Raw genomic sequence first — 7575 nt, forward strand, 5'->3', positions numbered from 1 at the left:
TGATTCAGCACAGAAGTACATTCTGAATCATTCAGAGCCAGTTATCAAACAGCATGTCACATTCAGAGCCAAACCATTCAGAGCCTCTGAATCATTCAGCATTTGAATCATTTAGCGCTTAATCATTCTGAACTAAACAAACAACCTCTGACTTTTAGTATGTGGAGAGCAAGTTTGATTGAACCAAACAGTTCACCGAATTCTAGCTGTTCAACACATCCTCGTCTTTTTGGCGAATAAACCAAAATGCTTATGTATGCTCTTGCATCAACCATCCCCATAATACTGGTCTGAATTGAACTTCAGACTTCGTTATATATAACATACATATGCACCCTTTTATTGCAAAAATTCAGTTTCGTGTTCCTTTTACTCTCTATTCCAATGGGTTCCATATCCCAACAGCCTCACTTTGTGTTGTTCCCTTTCATGGCTCAAGGGCACTTGTTCACCATGGTAGATATTGGTAGACTGTTGGCACAACATGACGTTATCGTTACTATCGTTACAACACCTCATAATGCAGCCAGAGTCCAGAAATCGATCGCTCGAGCTATCGAATTGGGGCATCCTATCCGTTTAGTGCAGCTCTGGTTTCCCGGAAATGAAGTCGGGTCTCCAGACGGGGTTGAGAATGTAGACATGGTGAGGACTACCGCAAATTCTTCATTGCATCAAACAATATGGAAGAATCAGTGGAGAAGTTGTTTGAGAGGCTAACGCCACGCCCCAATTGCATTATTTCAGACGCGTGCCTCTATTATACCCACAAAATTGCTACCAGGTTTAAGGTTCCAAGGATATCGTTCAGTGGATTTTGTTGCTTCTGTACTCTTTGCTTGCACAAAATACACTCCTCCAAGATACTCGAGACCGTAGCCTCTGATTCTGAATACTTTACCTTGCCAGGATTAAATGAAAAGGTCGAATTTACCAAAGTACAGTTACCGCTTCGGAGGGAAGAATCCTGGAAAGAAATATTTGAATAAGTAGTAGAAGCTAGCCAAACAACATATGAGATTGTCATAAACACTTTTGAGGAGCTGGAGTCGGCTTTCGTCGAGGAGTATAGGAAGGTAACGAAAGCTTGGTGTGTAGGTCCATTTTCTCTTAGCCACAAAGACGAGTCGGATAAGGCTGAAAGAGGTAACAAGGCTTTGATCGATGAGAAACAGTGTTTAAAGTGGCTTGACTCTCAAGAAACCAACTCTGTTACCTACGTGTGCCTTGGAAGCATCTGTACTGTAAAGTGTCCAGAGCTGATAGAGTTGGGTTTGGGCATAGAGGCATCGAACAAGCCATTCATTTGGGTGCTAAGAGGAAATAACGCAACATCGAACGAAGTCAAGAAGTGGATGGCAGAGGATAGATTCGAGGAAAGAACGAAAGGAAGAGGACTTGTAGTTAAGGGATGGGCTCCCCAAGTATTGATTCTGTCACACAGGGCAGTAGGAGGCTTCCTAACTCATTATGGATGAAATTCGACAATCGAAGGCATCTCAGCAGGCATACCATTGTTAACATTGCCACTGTTGGCAGATCAATTTAGTAACGAGAAACTTGCAGTACAAAACTGAAAATCGGAGTGAGCCTTGGAATCGACAGACCTACCAACTTTGGTGATGAGAAATCAGGTTTCTTGCTGAAGAAGGAACATGTTAAAAACGCAATAGAGAAATTGATGGATGAAGGAGATGAAGGAATAGAAAGAAGAAATAGAGCTAAAGAGTTTGGAGAGAAGGCAAAGAAATTAGTGCAAGTGGGTGGTTCTTCATACCTTAGTATTACATCACTAATCAAAAATATCATGCAACAATCTCATGATTTGAGGTGAGAAATGGAGGTGGTTCTATCAATATGTATTTTAGGGTGTAAACCAGTTGTTCCATGAATATGGTTTTCTCTATTAAGAGAAAATAACCTCAGTGACCAAAAATGTCTTATAATATACGATTTTAACCAACTTTTTTTGGATTTGCCAAAATGACCAACTAAATCGCAATGCGATCGATAATTCACAACGCGATCTTTGGTATCGCAAATCAATTTCCAGATTCGCAATGCGAACTTCGACTATCGCATTGCGATTTACATATTCGCATTGCGATAGTCCAAGTTCGCGTTGCGATAGTCGAAGTTCGCGTTGCGATTTTCCAAATTCGTTGCGATAGTCGAAGTTCGTGTTGCGATTATTCGAAATTCGTTGCGATAGTCCAAGTTCGCGTTGCGATTTATTCCAAGTTCGTTGCGATAGTCGAAGTTCGTGTTGCGATTTATTCCAAATTCGTTGCGATAGTCGAAGTTCGCGTTGCGATTTATTCCAAATTCGTTGCGATAGTTGAAGTTCGCGTTGCGATTTATTCCAAATTCGTTGCGATAGTCCAAAATCGCAACGACTGGTGGTATTGCATTTGTTTCTTAATAATTTTCTCTAAAAATATAGTATTCGCGCGGACGTGTCGAAGACACGTATTACCACGACCACGACCACGACCACGACCCGAGACGAGACGACGGCGGTGGCGGCGCACGAGAGTCCCCCTTGTTCTCTATCACTCAACAAGGAAGTGGGAAAGCCAAGCCTTAAATACCATTCCCAATAGTGTTTCCAATACTATGTGGGATTGAGCATTACCAACACTTGTTCCTAATACTATGTGGGATTGAGCCTTAAATAGTGATATTATTTTTGAATGTTTTGCTTAAAATTGCAATAATCGCGATTGATTGTAGATTAACTTTTAATTATGACATATTTAATCGTATAATACTAATGCAATTGGTTGCTGATTCAGTTATTTTAAGGTGCATGATTGTTAATTGTTTCCTGAATAATCACATTGTCTTGGAAACAAGTGTTGGTAATGCTCAATCCCACATAGTATTGGAAACACTATTGGGAATGGTATTTAAGGCTTAGCTTTCCTACTTCCTTGTTGAGTGATAGAGAACAAGGGAGACTCTCGCGTGCCGCCGCCGCCGCCGTCTCGTCTCGGGTCGTGGTCGTGGTCGTGGTAAAACTTGTCTTCGACACGTCCGCGCGAATACTATCTTTTTAGAGAAAATTCTTAAGAAACAAATGCAATACCACCAGTTGTTGCGATTTTGGACTATCGCAACGAATTTAGAATAAATCGCAACGCGAACTTGGACTATCGCAACGAATTTGGAAAAAATCGCAACGCGAACTTCGACTATCGTAACTAATTTGGAAAATCGCAACGCGAACTTCGACTATCGCAACAAATTTGGAATAAATCGCAACGCGAACTTCGACTATCACAACGAATTTAGAAAATCGCAACGCGAACTTCGACTATCGCAACGCGAACTTCGACTATCGCAACGAATTTGGAAAATCCCAACGCGAACTTCGACTATCGCAACGCGAACTTGGACTATCGCAACGCGAATATGTAAATCGCATTGCGATAGTCCAAGTTCGCGTTGCGATAGTCGAAGTTCACGTTGCGAATCTGGAAACTGATTTGCGATACCGGAGATCGCGTTGCGAATTATCGATCGCATTGCGATTTAGTTGATCATTTTGGCAAATCCAAAAAAAAGTTGGTTAAAATCGTATATTATAAGGTATTTTTGGTCACTGAGGTTATTTTCTCTATTAAATTTGAGGTGAGTCCCAACTTCCAAGTCATCACTTTGCCTTCTAAATTTGTTTTTCATTGGCTGCCATTTTGTGTTGGACAAAGAACTTGGAGAAACATTGTTCCTTCTTCCAAGCTTTTGTGGTTTTGATAGTAAATTATGAAGCCAAGAAATTGAATTGGGAATTTTTTTTTCTCATATCAAATTAGGTCCACCTTCATTGATTGCTCTAATAAACTCCAACTTTCTAAATTGTTGAAGGTGAAATTTTTTATTAATATAAGGCGATTACAACGAGTAGTTAGGGTCGGCCTTGGGTCAGGAGAGGAGGAGGTCCACCTAGAGCTCATAATTTTGTTTAATCTTAGTAAAATATTTTTTTTCTTATTTTTGGATAATAAATTTGAAAAAATTGTAAAATAAAATAATAGGACTCATGAATTTATTAAGGTGTCAATTGTCATTATTGGATTTTTATATTAACGTTAATAAATTGTTCCACTAATTATAAAATTCTAATTTAATATTTTTCCAAAATTCAAAAAATAAATCTAATTGAATCCAAATAAATCAAATTGAATCTCTTTAATTTTGATCATTAAAGATTTCTATCATCAATGTACCTAATCTCTTTTTTGATTTTTCACATCAATGGAAAATATTGTTAACGTTATTTTTCTCTCTTCAAAATTAAATTAGAGAAAAAAAATTCAGTATAATTAACAAACTTCTTTTCTCTTTCATATCTCACAATTTCTCTTAAAATTATAACTCTCACTTTTTAATTTATCATATTTCTCTCAAACACAATCACAATTGTTATCATGAAATGTGATGCTTGAATCATATTAAAGATTATTCTTAAAATTGTAGGTAACATCATATATGTCCATATTATTTATTTTTATTTTTATATATTTTTAAATTATATGTAACGACCCAGAAAAATAATAATAATAATATTTATACTGGTGTAATTTGGTGAAATTTGGGGATAAATTAAAAGTTTCGAAAACATACAGGCCATTTTAGAAGTTGAAGGAAATTCAGGGACCAAGCCCTGAATTCCTCCAATAAGTGTCGACAGGTTTGATATTATAAGCGTGTTTTCTGATTGAAATCAGAAAACAAAAAAACTCATTTTCTTCCTCGCCAACATCCTCCTTTCAAACCCGATCCCGACGCCGTCTGACTTCCGATCGTCGAATTTAAACCACCATCGTGTTCGTCTTTGACCCCTGAACAAAACCTTGTAAACCAATTATAGCGAAACACTATCAAACGCCGTGAATTTTGAGTCAAAGTCTCGACGTTTTTTTAGCACCACCGCCGAGAAAATCTTAAATTCATCTCCGATCGTTGCTCCATTTTCGACACCTCTCGCACCATTGTGTTCCTTGTATCGTTCCGAGTCCACCGATTTTCTCCTTGTCTCCGTCATTAGCGGCGCGTGAGGGAGGTGAAGCGTCAAAGTTTCAGATTTGTTGAATTCGAGCTCTCCACTGTTCAAAATTTTGAACCGAGCCTGGTAAGTGTCTCAAAATCGCTTAAAATAATTTTAGGAATTTTTTTTGGGAATTTTTAGGGCATCAGAGGAGGTCTCACGCGCCGCCCTTGAGCGTAGGGGAGCTTCGAAATGGTGGCTTGCATTGTTTGACCGGTTTGACCGGTCAGATCGGTCTGAACCGGTCTGACCCGACCTGTTGTGTAACACCCCAACCCGTATCCGACCCGGATCCGAGTCCGAGGTGTCACATTGACTTTTCAAAACTCTGTTCTTTACAAATCCACTAAAATCTTAATTTCATCATTTAAGAAAATGGGTACTTTACATTAATAATTACAATCAAATTGTTTCTTTAAAACGATCAGAGCATATTCAATTTAAAATCTTATAACTACATGCCAAATAACTCTATAAACAAAATACATATGTTCAATATATTTCTTATATGATCCTCATAAGGAAAATACTGACATGTCTTGCTCCTCACTACTTCCATTATCGCTTCTCATACCTACATGTGAAACATTCACACGCTAAGTCTATCACTTAGTGAGGCATTAACATATAAAAGTAACTCTAACTACTTATATATGCATGTATATATCATCTCATGCTATCACACACAACAATATAATTTCACATATAATCAATTGTACACATATACACATCATTCATCATTTCCATCGTTAATCTTATTCTATTATTCATATTATTATCATTTATATCCTTTAATCATACCTTTTTATACCTAATATTTTTATCAACATATAACTCCTTCAAACCATACACTCATTATCATATCAATCATATAATACAGTTCATATCACAAAGAATCACACATAGCATCCCATAATCTTTGTAATCCATTTTTCATAACATATCACACATACAATATATTTATATTATTGCTTTATCAGCCTATGTATACTTTTGAGAACTTAAGGTATGTGATTACATTGAGGTTGTACACCACTATATTGTCACCACAGCTCGTATAAATGTCCCGAAGGACCTATCCAGAGTTCATACAAAACCTCGGAAACTGTTCATAGGTCCCGAAGAACCTAGGTAAACAATCCATATGTTCCTTAGAACATAGGTATACTATTGATATGTCCCGAAAGACATAGGCAATTCTGTCCATATGTTCCGTAGAACATAGGTAAACCCTTGACTCTTGGCATGCCAACTATACCCCTAGCTCTCATATCACATAACATGGGCATTATCATTTATAACAGTTTATATATTCTCATCATTATTTAACATAGCTCTTTATCACATTTCATGTAATCACATATTTCTTCTCTTCTGTCACATACCACATGTATGTGTAAACATCTATCTCATATCATATAACATGTATCACATATTGCATATTCAAGTAATCATATAAATCATGTCACATAGCTTATATCATTTCTCATATTCATATATATATATGGCTCACTTTCACCTGTTTCTTATCCCTTGTGACCATATAATCATATCACTTTGTATCATATTCCACATATTCATATCATTTCACATGTACATATCACTATTCATATGTCACTTATCTTATAACACTTCCCACGTGTTCATATGATCTCTTACATTCATACAATTTCTTATGTTAATACCACATGACTTATCTCCTATTCTCATGTTATCACATAAACATATAATCTTACAGTACATACAAAAACACATCAATACATATAGTCACGTAAATCACTTTTGCATAGCTTATATCAACTTTTCATGTCATTTCACACTTCTTGTTACATTGCTTATATCTTACTCTTATGTTTTCTCATATACATATATTCACATATACATATCATTTCATTATCCTTATTATTATTCTTAACACCACCATTAATCCCTTTTACTTACCATATTCATATCAATAACACATATACTCATGCACACATATAAATCATAGCAAACACATACTTATATGAATTCATGTATTTTACTATTGGAAATAGACTTATCACAAGTCTTATTTTCCATTGAACATCATATACTGAATAATGTGCACTCACCTTGGCCTCACTTGCTATCAATTACTCCTACGGCTTACTTTCTCTTCTTGATCAATTTTAATCTTTCAATCATTCCAGAACTTTCTCTCGATCGATATCTACACAATAATGTATACATATTACCATTCTAGATACTATGATTCGATCCTTGATTTCTTAAGCTATAAGAAAGATCTACTTCCATTTTCCCTTTGAAGTGCATCGATACATTCTACAGTGTATCGATGCATCCCTTAACATGTGCATTGATGCACTACCCATGCATCGATACACAATTTACATTCGATGTTTCCATTTTAAGGGGTGTATCGATGCACTCCCTATGCATCGATGCACTCATTGCATTCGATGTTCATTTATTTGAGAGTGCATCGGTACACATTGAAGATGTACCGATGCACACAACCCAGAAATTCCATTGTTTTAGCAGGA

General features: G+C 36.6%; 1 pseudogene; it reads left to right on the forward strand.

Annotated features, from left to right (window-relative positions):
- The first annotated feature begins 342 nt into the window (after positions 1-342).
- LOC120177827 lies at positions 343-1834 on the forward strand (annotated as a pseudogene).
- Positions 1835-7575: the final 5741 nt, after the last annotated feature.

The sequence above is a fragment of the Hibiscus syriacus genome, unplaced genomic scaffold (assembly GCF_006381635.1).
Source record: "Hibiscus syriacus cultivar Baekdansim isolate YM2019G1 unplaced genomic scaffold, ASM638163v2 tig00112339_pilon, whole genome shotgun sequence".
NCBI classification, from domain to species: domain Eukaryota; kingdom Viridiplantae; phylum Streptophyta; class Magnoliopsida; order Malvales; family Malvaceae; genus Hibiscus; species Hibiscus syriacus.